The sequence below is a fragment of the Dysidea avara genome, chromosome 5, assembly GCF_963678975.1.
Source record: "Dysidea avara chromosome 5, odDysAvar1.4, whole genome shotgun sequence".
Classification (NCBI taxonomy): domain Eukaryota; kingdom Metazoa; phylum Porifera; class Demospongiae; order Dictyoceratida; family Dysideidae; genus Dysidea; species Dysidea avara.
Window position 1 is genome coordinate 22,678,765 of NC_089276.1, and position 14,289 is coordinate 22,693,053.

At 35.8% G+C, this 14,289-nt stretch overlaps 4 long non-coding RNA genes across 7 annotated transcripts in view; 3 read left to right on the forward strand and 1 right to left on the reverse strand.

The window, feature by feature from the left end:
• LOC136256079 (uncharacterized) overlaps positions 1-14,289 on the forward strand; it is a 236,119-nt gene that overhangs the window by 49,198 nt on the left and 172,632 nt on the right. The window lies entirely within an intron of this gene.
• Positions 1,561-3,233, forward strand: LOC136255464 (uncharacterized). The gene is made up of 2 exons (XR_010700898.1): positions 1,561-2,771; positions 2,825-3,233. It is a non-coding gene; the product is annotated as an uncharacterized lncRNA (long non-coding RNA).
• LOC136255465 (uncharacterized) lies at positions 3,873-6,739 on the forward strand. The gene is made up of 3 exons (XR_010700899.1): positions 3,873-4,085; positions 6,164-6,347; positions 6,395-6,739. It is a non-coding gene; the product is annotated as an uncharacterized lncRNA (long non-coding RNA).
• Positions 8,662-10,345, reverse strand: LOC136256143 (uncharacterized). Of its 3 annotated transcripts, none has more exons than XR_010701348.1 (10): positions 10,094-10,345; positions 9,904-9,947; positions 9,676-9,853; positions 9,591-9,621; positions 9,359-9,543; positions 9,219-9,308; positions 9,088-9,168; positions 8,949-9,036; positions 8,838-8,895; positions 8,662-8,786 (listed from the first exon to the last, which is right to left on the reverse strand). It is a non-coding gene; the product is annotated as an uncharacterized lncRNA (long non-coding RNA). The 3 variants fall into 3 exon arrangements; XR_010701346.1 differs by having other exon boundaries at positions 9,591-9,633; XR_010701347.1 differs by having other exon boundaries at positions 9,219-9,319; positions 9,591-9,633.

Sequence of the window (14,289 nt, forward strand, 5' to 3'; positions counted from 1 at the left end):
AGAAAGTAAGTTCAGTAATTGATATTTGTGACCAGGCCTGCAAAAATAGGGCATGTGTGCACAAATTACACCCTGACATGCTAACAGTTCTTGTCTTAGTACTGAAGCAAAATATTTGCATTCTGTAACTTGCATCATAAAGCCAACTAAATGCTTACTAAGAGCTGAAAATTGTATTGTCATAGCATAATGGTACAAAAAGTTATGAGTGATGAAAGTTTGAAAAAGTAGGCAAAAATCATGTTCCCACATGCCCTATTTTTGCAGGCCTGGTCACATTTACAGATCGTAAATTCCAACTATTTGGTTTCCCACAGTCACTCAACTTGCTAGGGGTGTGTATGCCATGTTAAGAATGGGGATTGCATGTTGGGTTGCCGCTTGTGCCTCTGTTGTTTATCACTTCCATTACCACGTTTATGTGTTGATGGGCTATCATGCAAATTCAATATCAAGAATGTGATACGCATGAACCAGAGGCTAGCTAGAGTAAGTAATATATTGTTTCCAGATATAGTTTCCAGATATAGTTTCCATTACTGTGCACTTCAACTTGTCCCAAACAGATATTCATATATGGTAAGACACAGTGGACATATACATGTGTGTATAACTAATCCATTCTTTCTTGTATGTACGTGGCTTTGTAAAGAGTGCAGCTTGAGAGTCCGATTCCATGTCATTTATTTTGTCAAGAAGAGTGGATTTATGTAACTATAATCATTACAATAATGCTTCCATCTTGGGTTTTACACGTCATCTCCAAGTTGCAGGGTGAGGCAGCAAGCAATATTTTTGTCCCAACTTTAAAGCCTCTTCACTTATGTAGATCATATCCCATAAACTGCATAATTTTGATCCAACCAGAGAAGCCTTGTAAGTTTGTACATTGCTTCATCAATATGGGAAGCAGCAGCAATATTATTATCATGGGACTCAATTCTAGTGGGAATATTATTGCAACAAGACCATAAAGACAGTATATATGATGGGGCACCATACCATTTTAAAAGACAATATTTTAAGAGGTTTATTATTATGTAACATGAAATAACTGTATGAATTATAATGATTGGAACAATAGTTACGCATCAACTTTTTTGCGCAGAAGCTAAGGATGTTATGCTATTAGAAAGATACTTTTCATTTTTTGATTTGACAGAATGTGTACATATGTATGGAAGTTTTTTATTTTTGTAGGTGCTATAGCTAACTGTAGCACCAAAAAGTTTTCTTCCCGATCCACAACTTTCCTGTTATGGGTACACTTTGATCAAAAAATTTGGTGCAGTAAAACCAAAAACAATTATATATCAATGTGACAGGTAGCTAGCTGTGTAGCAGATAATCATTTTAAAGTTGGTAATGCAATATGTAACAGAGCCAGCACTATATAAAATTCCTAGACATTATGGCCAGCTGTACATACACAAGTATACACATATATGATTGCTTGAAAGTCCCTGGGTTTTCCAAGAAATACCATTGGTTAATAATACATTTACTTGTAAGGATTATTATAATTAAATATAGGGTAATAGCGTTCTGAAAACTACATATGGCACCTAATTCTTTAGGTGGAGTCACTCTGTTCAAGCTATTTGTCCTTCACACCTTCCTAGGAGGAGAACACTGAGGTGCAGGGGAGCTCCTGGTGGAATAGACTTAAAAATTTCTTCAGTTAAAGAGAATGGACCAGTTCAAAGAACAAGAAATTGACTTGTCCTTCTTGCAGCCAGTGTAAATATGTGTATGTAGTGGTGTACATATGTAGTGGTGTGTGTGTGTGTGTGTGCGTGTGCGTGTGTGTGTACGTGTGTGTGTGTGTGTGTGTGTTCCCTGGTGGTTTGTAACACTTGGCTGCTGTTGGAATTCCCCATATTGCACCAGTTCATGTTAAAGGATTTCACAGTCTAAGTATCTGGGCTATGTATGGAATCACTGATATCATAAAATTTTATTGTTCATCTGAAACTGGCAGTAGCCATCATACACTTGGTGTGAAGAACGTCAACAAAATCCAAACATTACTTAATTGCCTGTAAATTAACACATGATAACCTTAGGACTAAATAGCACATTTCACATTAAGGCAATGTTGTACTTCATACAAGGAGTATATTGGTAGTATTTTCTGCATATGTTTCAGCACTCATCCTTCACGAAAGCAATGTACAATGGGTTAGTGTTACCAGTTTCACTTGTGTTTCAGAGTTGTGATTGGTTGTATTATATAGATGTGATGTACCACTAATGTTTTGGCGGATTGCAGGTAAGGGCACATTGCAAGATAATATGGCTGGAAGTAGGTATTTCATTGTACAGTCCTCCTCTGATAAAACTTAAGAAACATAAAGTGATGATTATTCCTACAGACATTAATATGTTTGCAAGTCCTGGAGAAGCAGTGTTGGATGGTTTAGGGAGGTAATTAAAATGGTTATTTTTATTTTACCGCATGCCTCAGCCAAATGGTGGTCAAACCATCCATGGAACCCTTAGAGCGTCTCCCGAAAGAAATCTGTCACTGATATGCACAGATTAACAGATTGATACACTGCAGGAGGTGATAATAAAGTCTAACAAATTGATTGCCCACACTCACTCAAAGTGCTAGGGGTGTGCATCGGATTGCATATTGATCTGCCACTTGTGCCTCTGTTGTTTTACCATCTCTATTACCAAGTATGTGTGTGTTGAAATACTGTTTCCAGATATAGTTACCATTACTGTGCACTTCAACTAGTCCCAAACCGACAGATATTCATATGGTAAGACACAGTGGACATAGCATGTGTGTATAACCATTCTTTCTTGTATGTAGTTTTGCAAAGTGTGCAGCTTGTGAGTCCATCATTTATTATGTCAAGAGAGTGGATTTATGTAACTATAACCTTATTACTACAATGCTTCCATCTTGGGTTTTACACGTCATCTCCAAGCTGCAGGTTGAGGAAGCATGCAATGTTTTTGCTCTAAATTTAAAGCCTCTTCACTTAGATCATATCCCATAAACTGCATAATTTTGATCTAACCAGAGAAGACAGGATGGGGCACCATACCATTTTAAAGTACAATATTTAGAGGTTTATTATTAAGTAACATATGAAACAACTGTATGAACTACAATGATTGGAACAATAGTTACTAATCACCTTTTTTGTGCAGAAGCTGAGGCTGTTATGCTATTAGAAGGATATTTTTCATTTTTGATTTGACAGAACGTGTACATACTAATTTTGTAGGTGCTATAGCTACAGTAATTGTACTGCCAAAGTTTTCTTCCTGATCCACCAAACTTTCCAAACATTTGGTATATACACTAGCAGTAAACCAAAACAGAATTATTGCATTATAATTATATCAATGTGAGAGGTAGCTGTGTAACAGATATCATTATGTTACAGTGTCAGTACTTATAAAATTCCTAGACATTATGGCCAGCTGTGTGTACACAAGTAATCACATTACATGATTGCTTGAAAGTCCCTGGGTTTTCCAAGAAGTACCATTGGTTATTATATTTTACTTATAAGGATATAACTAGTAATAGTGATACATGTACATAGGCACTGAACGTCTTCAGGTAACATGAATTCTAGCTGACATCATTATAGCACTTATATTAGATACGTATACGTACATGCGTAGATCACATTGATTGCCAGTACTTCTTGTCATTTTTCAACTACTGGTAATAAAACTAATGTGGAGCAAAAGACATGTGTATTAATGGATGAGAATTGTATATAGCATGTATTGAGGGAAATGCAGTATATAAAATGAAATTATTTATGAACTTTAGTTAGAAGTAAGCAATTAACCTTATTGTCTTAGTTAACTTTGTCTCGCACATAATAATATAGCTTCATGTGGTAACTCCATACCCTCTGCATATCTATCTAATTTATGTATATATTGCACATGTATACATATCTGTAACCAAATTTACAAATTATACATGTACTGTATGTAATACTCTACTGGTACTCAGTATAGCCTGGATTGCTATGGTTTTTCTCGGGCAATTGGAAACAGTGGAAATGGAAACCGGAAATGGAAAGTGGAAATGGAAAATGGAAATGGTAAAATCGTCATATAAATCATAGATAATATATAAGGTATATAGTATCTATGTATAAATGTATCCTAGAGTAAAACCCTTGTATAGTGGCCACCTCTTAAAGACCACCTTCGTATAAAGACCACCTCCATACAAAGACCACCTCCGTACAAAGACCACTTTGTAATTAGATCTCAAAGATGGCTAAGACATACTGACCTTCATGGTCACCTTTTATAAAGATCACCCTCTTTACAAAGACCACTTCTCCACATCGTAATGATACCTAGGTTCCAAGCATCTATTTCATGACTTATCAAAACAGCTAGGTCAGCTAAAAAATATTACATTCTTAAGGTCATCATTTCTTTATGAGACCTCATTTTTTGTTGATACAGTAGGTTAGTGTACTGGCCACATTTCACTTGCATGGACTAAGGACTTGACACATTCTGGTACAAATTAAGCGATAATGGTAGATGACTTGAGTGAAGTGTGGACCAAATATGGGAGATGACATTGACCTCTTTCTATGAGATACATGTTTGAAGCTTATCAAATATTACCATGTAAATAGGTGGTCTTTGTAAAAGGTGAGCATGAAGTGGCCTTACCTATCTTTAGAACCTAATTACAATGTAGTCTTTGTATAGAGATGATCTTTGTACAGATGTGGTCTTTAAAAGTGACACTAAGCGAGGTTTTACCCTAGATGCTTGGAATCGTAGCTATTATTACAATGTGAGAGGTGGTCTTTGTAAAGAGGGTGGTCTTTGTAAAGAGGGTGGTCTTTCAGTGGACCATGAAATGGTCTTATAAAAGGTCAGCTATCTTTGAGATCTTATCACAATGTGGTCTTTGTATGGAGGTGGTCTTTATAAGAAGGTGGTCTTTTAGAGGTGGCCACTAAACAAGGGTTTTACTCTAGGGTACATTTATATGACAATTTGACCATTTCCATTTCCGGTTTCCATTTCCACTGTTTCCAATTGCCCGTTTTTCTCTGAAATATAAAATGCTTGGATAATATCAGACAATGGCTTCTTCTTGGAAATGATTAAGAATTTCCTTTAAGAAATTTGTGGTTAGCAAAACAAGTAGGTACACACAAGGTTTGTTTACAGAAACTATACCTCTGCTATTTCTTGGAAACTATCATTGGATATATTGTGTGCCCATATATGTACTTTACTGGAAGTAGCTACTACTACTCATGGTTGGCTATTTCATAATATTTGTAATATATGTACGGTAGCTAGATACATACCAAAAAGTTTATGTTATGCCTATAATATAAATTCCATCAGCACTACATACTAAATAAAGTGTGTTAAAAACTTTGACTCACTTCTGTAATGCATGGTTTAGTGTTTGAGTGCCACTTGTATGAATAAAATATTGGCAGTTAGTGTCAGTTGCTGATTGCAAAGCTGCTGTACATGAGTTTCACTATGACATTCAGGGAAGGGGGAGGAGGCAGGGGTTTCTGAACTTTGAGTAGCCTTGAGTCAAAAGTGCCCAAAATGCTTTCAAGAATTTCCCAAACTTTTCACCTACATATTATCTCTTCAGTGTTCCCATTATGCTTGCATTATGCTCCTAGGTTAGCAACATTTCTTACAATTATCTTGGAACATTTAATCAGTGAATTCTCTATAGTGTATTCCAGTCCTAAGTGACTGTTCTATTAAAGAGTATCGTTCTAAGGTATCGCAGTTTGCAGTTTCCACTGACTGTTCTATTAGGGAGTATCAATCTATTTTATGTAATTAAGCTCCATAGCTTGAAATATCCACCTAATGTGCTAGCATTATGCTGGCATAGAACTCCAGCCTATTATACTTTTTATTATGCTGGCATATTTGACACAAGCCTAACTTAGAAGCTTGCAGCAGGAACTAAAAGTTTGGCAGCAAAATTACATATACAAAAAAGGACAAAAGTGTAAAGGGGCTTAGGAGCCAAGGTTTTAGCAAAGATGGTTTTTAGATTTGGTAGTGAGTCAGTTGTGGGGACAGACAGATTTTGAGAATTGAAATGATTTAAACTTTACTATGGAAATCTAAGTATGTACATAAATGATGTCAACACATGTTTTAGGAGTGGAGGTGAGAAAATTGAGAAATAGTCAGAGTTGTTTGAAACAGGAACAGGCACAACTAGAGAGAAAGCCAAAGAGAGCTTGGAAGATTGACGATACAGTAACAACATTGCTAATATTATCTTACACAAGCCATTCTCCCTTGGACACACAACATAATAAGGAATTGGTTGATAATTTTGGGTATGTTGTTTGTACAATTTGATGTATTGTCCATTCTTGTGGAGTAGTGTGATAAGAGCCAGACTTTGGGAGGGATACACAATGAGTGAGCACATTCTCTGAAAGTCTCTTGACCAATACCTTTGGCTTTAAACCAGTTAATGATTGCAGCACATATGTATGTGAGATTGTAATATCACTGATGAATGTTGTATTTTGGAGGCAGAACAAAGTCTGATGTTGTATAAACTGAAAAGAAAGAGTTCTGCTTCTTCACAATCAGTTGCAACAGACAAATCTTCATGATACATTGTAGCTACAAGAGAAGAATGACTATAAGTAACTGTTTATATGCATGCTTGTAAATTTTACCATTCTTGCAACCTGCAAATGGATGAATTTCATAATAACAAAAGTTTCCCCTAGCAACCTGAATTTTACAATATTTGTAGGGGTAAATGTCTATAGTAACATATCCAATTTTAAAAGGATAGCATATTATAGGTCATGAGATATAGCATTTTAAAGTGTGTCATTTTTCCATACATTGTCTATGAGAGGGGGCACCAGTTGCCCCTTCTGGGCAAAAATAATGTGTGAGAAAACAACAAATTCAATTAATATCATTTCTCAATTTAACATTATTTATTTGTAGGTGTGAATCTCACAATTAACCTCTCCAAATCTTAAAACAATAGAGTATATAGATCAGGAGATATGAAATTTTAAAATTTGTGGTTTTCCATACATTATCCAAGTGATTTCCCAGAAGGGGCCCTCCCATAGATAATGTATGGGAAAACTGCAAACTTCAAAATGTCATATCTTGTGACCTATATATGCAATACTTTAAAAAAATTAAAGACATTACTTTTGACATTCACACCTACAAAATACTGTAAAATTTAGGTTGCTAGGGGCAACTGTTTAAAATTCCTTATGGAATTCATCTATTGTTGGGCTAGTTCATATTAGCTTCATACTTTTGTAACTTGGCATCAGTCTAACCCTTCTGCATAGGGTTGTGTCCAGTTAGAGAGGTGTCTGGTTTCAGATGTGAAAACACTTAGGATATTTCTCAAGTTTGACTGTAGGAGTGGATTAATCAATGGCAATTTTAGCCTTAATATAAGAGTAGTATCTATAAAGTCACAGCTCCATAAATAACACCGAGCTTTTGTCAGTCAGTTTTGGAATAGTCAAAATATAGGTTGGACAGTTTTCTTTAGCTGTTTCAATGTTAGTATTATATGACAAAGTGATCATTTATTATAAGGCCCCATGTTTTCAATGGATACGTTAGTGGTGTACAATATGGGGAGTGTAAGGAAAGTTGCACAGTCTGGTTTGATTTTCACTAGTACTGATCTATTGTATTCCTGTTAAACCTGTTTCTGGCATGGGCTACATAAATAGTGCTGTGATACACTGTGAAAAAAGCTCAGAATAATAAGGTCTATAACAGTCTTATTATGTTAGTATTGGAATGAAATAGTACAGCATATGTGACCTGATCTTGGAAAACCTACCTTTTTGGCACATTGGTCAATTTTCTGTTTTATAGCTTAAATAAGGTACTGGGTGCTTATCTATCTTGTGTCAAAATTTCAACTTAATATCTTTAAGCATTCCTGAGATATGGCCAATTTTCTCTCCTGTACATTACAAACTAACTTTTATGGTAATGTATTGAGTTCTGTGAGTGATTAAGGGTGACAAATGGTGACAAACCACTTTGTTTACCAATAATTCCGTTATTACTATCTAGAATACTTTAAAAGACATTTCTGATAGTTTAATGAAGTATTCTTGGTACATTTATGCAATTAAATGCCATGTATTATTGTCTAAGACTAAGTTTTAGCCATTCCAGCACCTGAACAAATCACCTAATTTGTAAGTTAATTGTTGTCCCACGCATGTGAAATTACTACATGGTCTGATATAATCATCCATATCTCCTAAGAAAAACAAGCTATGGGTGTGAAACTTCACAGCAAGAAGGTTTAATAGTTGCTTTATCCAAATGTGCAAAAAAAATTAATATTGAAAAAAATGTTGAAATTTTCAATTGAGTTTTCCCAAAAAGTTTGCTTGTGCCCAAAAGGTAGGTTTTCCAAGATCCGGTCACATATATTATTAGATTAGGACTTTACTATAACAAGCTTATTGAATACATTTAAGACAGTCATATATTAGAGATTAAATCACTAGTATAGTGCGGTGTATTATCAGACTATACTAAGCCTATTTCAACCATATATTGGCTACTATACTACTGTACTTTTTTACTCTCCTATAATCTGTGGCTACCTTAATTAAATAATTTCTATAATTATATTTGTAATGAATTTAATTCTGTAAATATGTTAAAACCACAATAAGTACAGCTAGTAAATCAATGTCTCCTTGGCCATGGCAGTATCAAATCAATTTCGTCATTTATCAGTCTTTATCCAACTGCAGCAGGTAAGACAGTAAATACAATTCACAAGTTCCATTACAAATCACCCGTATTATCATCACTATGTAGAACTCTGTGACAATCTGATAGTCGTCTCCCACAGCTCTAATACAAAGATGGTAAATATAATGTGTATTCTGGATAATCGTTGGACTTACAGTTTGCAACAATAATAATCTCATAAAACTGAGACCTTGTCTGGAAACCTAGTATTACCATGTAGAATGGCGGCTAGGTCCCACAACTCTATTAAAGATGGTAAATATAATGCGTATACTGAACAATCACTGTACTTACAGTTTGTAACAATCTTTTAAAACTGAGACCGAAAATCCATGTACATCTAAGACAAGTCTAATAAGACCAGGTCTCACAACCCTAAATGGAGGCAAACATAATTCATATTCTGGGTTATTTGGTGCACTTACAGGTGTTATCAGTGAGTGTTACGTAAGCTCACAAGAAGCATCTGATACACTGATAACCAAGTCCAAGAATCTTGTAATCACTAAGTACAACTGAAACAAGACTAAATATAATATAATTTGCATACTCTCAGTGAACTTACTTTTGTTAGCAATACGAGCATGGTCAGTGAAATAAGGACAAACAAGACGGAACAGGTTCTTGAAAACACTCAACTCATTTACAGTACCAGACAAGGTAGCAGCCATCAGCTGTTGATAAAAAGTAGTGAAAAACATAAAGAAATGAGACCAGTTCCCGGAAGAAATGAGACCAGTTTCCACAAACCTAAACGAATAAATTGTATACTGGACACTCTCAGTGTACTTACTTACAGATGTTAGCAATAAGAAGAATCTCCTAGAACTGAGACCAAGTCTGTATAATAAATAAAAACACAATCAGGCTTAATGCACTTACAGCTGTAAGTAATTAGAAGATGACGTTGATCAACTCCGTGAAAAAAGAACAAAACTGTCCGCATATGGTCACTACCAGATTCTTTAAAGGAAGCAGCTGCCATTGAAGGAAACTAACACTGCAGATGTTGTACACTGACAGCCTGTAGAACTAAGAGGTTCGACAAGAAACTGTACCTCTGAAGAGATAATATACAAAATCGTAAGAGCAGACCATGTATACTCTTACTGTTGATGGCTGATGAACTGTGTCCACTCGTCATCCGCCATAAGCTGAGATAACAGGATATAAAACATGTAATACGTACACAGCAACACCAAAGTTGAATCGTTTGCAGGCCATTGTCATACAATACACAATAAACAATTTAATACGGCTAAACCTATCGTACAAGCTATCATTTTAGTCTAATACTTACTCATCTAGAGCTGTTTTTGATTGCTGCCATCGAAGCGGGAATTGTCCACTTGGCCGCGCCACTTCACCACTATAGCCAGCAAGGATGTACAGTTGTGGTCCATAACTATCATCGTGGCTCATTGGACGATAGCGCCGATCGCGCACACTCTCTCCGCGAGATACACCGTCGCATCACTCACATTTACAACCTCTGATACAACAATAGCGACAAAGATGGCGACTTAATTGCACATAATACGCATGCGCACACCACTGACCCCTTCAATTTTAAACAAGCATTACTACGAACTTTTGCAGGTGTGCTAACTGTGCAAGAAAATCTAGATTTGTATGTCTCTTAGATTGAATAATTAATTTTTCTGGTATTATATGCTTTGCTATATGAAAATGTGTGCGTATGAAATTATCACAACAAACTGAAGCTAGTTAGCTAGCTATAGTGATTAACAGAAGTGTAGCTACTTATTGTAAAATCATCATGACTTTGTTTGGTACAGTAAAAAAAATCTTATGTCACATGAGATGCTTATAATGAGATGGTGAAGCTAAAAATGAGACAATAATGAGACCTGATGGTGAAGCTAAAAAGTTATCACATTTAGTTAAGTAAACAAAGCCATACAAAGAATGTGTATTAAACTAAAATATAATCTGTTTCCCATAATATAAGATGGGGTTTATACTAAAGTATAAGATAGTTAGTATAATGCAAGACTATATTGAGATTATTTGTATAGTTTAAGCCATTAGATATACCATCTTATATTCCTCTTTTTTCACAGTGATACTGTAATGTTGCAGTATCTGAGCTTTGCAGTGTCCATAGGGCTAATTTAATGCAGCTTGTTGATCTTCCATCCACAGTATTCTGTTATGAATCTTTATGACTACTCTATTAGAATAACTCAATATTTATAACATTTCACCATTACTTATTAAAGAATGCTTTGATATTTACAAGGCATGTGCAGAGTATCTACTGTACTTTTTAAGTAGGGATCCCCCATAAATGACATGTGCTGCCTAAAATGATGCCTTCAAAACCATTCTAGAGACATCTTACGCCACGATAAATCACCTTTATGGAATAATATTAGTCCATCTAACATGAAATACAGCATTAAAAACAAGAAAACACTTGCCGGTGACTGCATATAGAATTTTTTAAAAATTGCCAAAACTTGAAATTTGTCCTGACTCACTCACCCACTCCGGCACTCACTCACTCATTCACTCACTCACTCACCCACCCACCCACTCACTCACTCACTCACTCACCCACCCACTCACTCACCCACTCACTCACCCACCCACCCACTCACCCACCCACTCACCCACTCACTCACTCACCCACCCACTTAATCACTCATCCACCCACTCACCCACCCACCCACCCACTCACTCACTCACCCACCCACTCACTCACCCACTCACTCACCCACCCACTCACTCACCCACCCACTCACTCACTGCCTGACCACAGTTGCAAACATAGAGGCCAAACTAAGCAGCCCACGGCTACTATTTTATGCCACAATAACAACTCACCAGTGGCAGGGGCGGATCCAGGGGGGGGGGGGGCTTTGGGGGCTGAAGCCCCCCCTTCATATTTAGGCTTTACTTGATCAATATGCTGAGTATTATAATGAAATTTTGTCTTAGCATAATTGTATGATCACCAATAATACAAATACTCATAAAACCACCTTATAAACATCTTTCCAAGGTATTATCAGTGGATTTATGCTAAAGTTTATGCAACAAGGACTCGAATCAGCATTGGAGGTGTACAAGATCGAGATACTCTAATAGAGCAGTCAGCTAACTACTCTAATAGAACATTCACTGGAAACATGTAGTTATTTCTGTTATGGAATTTTTCCAAATCTACCTGCACCTATGCATACAATGAAGTGCATTGGTCTGTTTAAAGGGCTTCATTCATCTACTTGTGTAGTTAATTATGTATGGCAATACTTAATTCGGGTACACAATTTCCATTGAAAATGCTCTCAGATTCAATCTTGTATTGTTCAAATTTCAAAATTTTCCACTTTCAGCATTATTATTCTAACATGCAGTGTTGTGCAATTGTGAGAGGGGTGCATCATATACTTGGTTGTCTGTACCTACCCAAACTTTTCCATTAGCAAAATGCTTCAGAGAGCCATACCTACAATCTAAAGGCAGTATATAAAATATCTACAGGCAGAAAATATTATGAATTTTATGTGGAAATGTCTCCAAATTGCAATATTTTAGCATCTATTTTTCAAAATTTTTCCTGGGGGAGCATGCCCCCAGACCTCCCTAGTTCCAGCATGCAAAGCATGCTGGGAAGTGTGCTTCACACATCTCTACCCAAGAGATTAGTACCTTGAGTTAGCCCCCCTTTTATAAATCCTAGATCCGCCCCTGAGTAGGATGTGCCTTTTGGGATTCTGACAAGAGTAGGCCCTCTGTGCCTTGTTGTTTCTTTTTCTTCAATCAGGCTGCTTGTCTTCTTCATCCAACAAAACCATATTGAGGCGTTAATTTTCCATATCAAGTATTCATTATATCTGCCACTGCTCTTCCCATTCTTGCAATGCACACACATCAACTTCCAATTTATCACAGTCCTCTTCTGATTCAAAAACATGATGCAATAAGTCAATAATACATCATCAGCATTATAAATGACAGTACAGGGGCGGATCCAGAGTTTCGAAAGAGGGGGGGCACCTTTCTGAAAAACAGTTGAAGACCAAAAAAACTTGCTGAAAACCAGTTGAAGACCAAAAAAAAAAAAAAAAAAAAGGTCACAACAATAATAGCTAGTTATCCTTACCAACTATATCACGTCTGTTATGTAAAATAAAATCCTATTTGTAGCTTCATAGGTAAGCTACACTGCCTCATGAACACTGTGACTGCTTTATTAGAGTAATTGACTGCTCTATTAGAGTATCTCGATCTTGAAGGGGGGGGGGGGGGGCATTTGCCCCAAATGCCCCATCCTGGATCCGCCACTGCAGTAACAGGAGACTGTCTATGGTAATTCATTATAAGAACAGTAAGGGACCTAATACTGTTCCTTGAGGAATTTCAAAGGTAACTGGTAGAATAACACTGTAACATCCATATAAACTACTTGCAACTCTCCTGATGTATTTTAAATATGCTTACATACAAACTTAAACATGCATGATTCAGGAGGATGGTGTACAGTATGTGTGTATCAATGCAAATAAAAGGAATTATATATGCAGTTGTTGATTTACTGACAGATAGATGCTTATAAAGTCTGGTTATGAGCAGTATAAGTAGACACCATGAATTTCAATTGAAGTTCAATCCCATAAAATGGTTATTTGCTTTATTTTCGTGCAAACTATTTCGTGATAAAATTTGTTGTGTAAAAAAGATTTACATGAATGACTGCTCTAATAGAGTATTTCAATCTTATGTAAAAAGTTTGTGTAAGAAATTTTCATACAAGTTTTTGCATATGATTACAACAAAAACAAGCAAATTACTGTATGTATAATCCAATCATTTATAAGTATGCTATTCATTAGAAAGTTATCCATAATGCATACGGTATTAAGTATCTTACTGTAACAATTGATAAAAGGATTACATGGACTTAACATATTGTAGACAGGATTGTGCAAGTCAAAAGTCAATAGAGTCAGAGGTTTCTTATGTCGTAACATTAAAATTGTTTTCCAGACACCATTAATTTTAACATTACCTATACCTGTGTATGCATCTGTGGTATGATCTCTGTGCAGATTATGATTGTCAAATTAGAATCATTAAAATGACGTGTAGGACAATATTATTGGTATTACAATGCATGGAATGCTTTGTTTTGAATGCATGATTATTAAACAGACCGATGAGCAGTGTTACCCAAATGCTAAGAGAGCTGACATGGCCAATACTCCAACAAAGAAGATTTGTTAGTAGAGCTATACTATTTCATAAGGTTCTCCACAATGAAGTAGATAATAATTATACCGATATACTCAGAAATACATTAACCACCAAAGGAACACATTGACTGATATTGCAAATTGTTTTTCTCAGAAGCAATCAAGTTTGGAATTCTTTACCCCAATTACTTGTAGTAGTTTTAAGAAAGGAATCTTTTAATGATTGTAATGTATTAATTTTTACCTTATGATAATTAAATTGATTGTACACTGT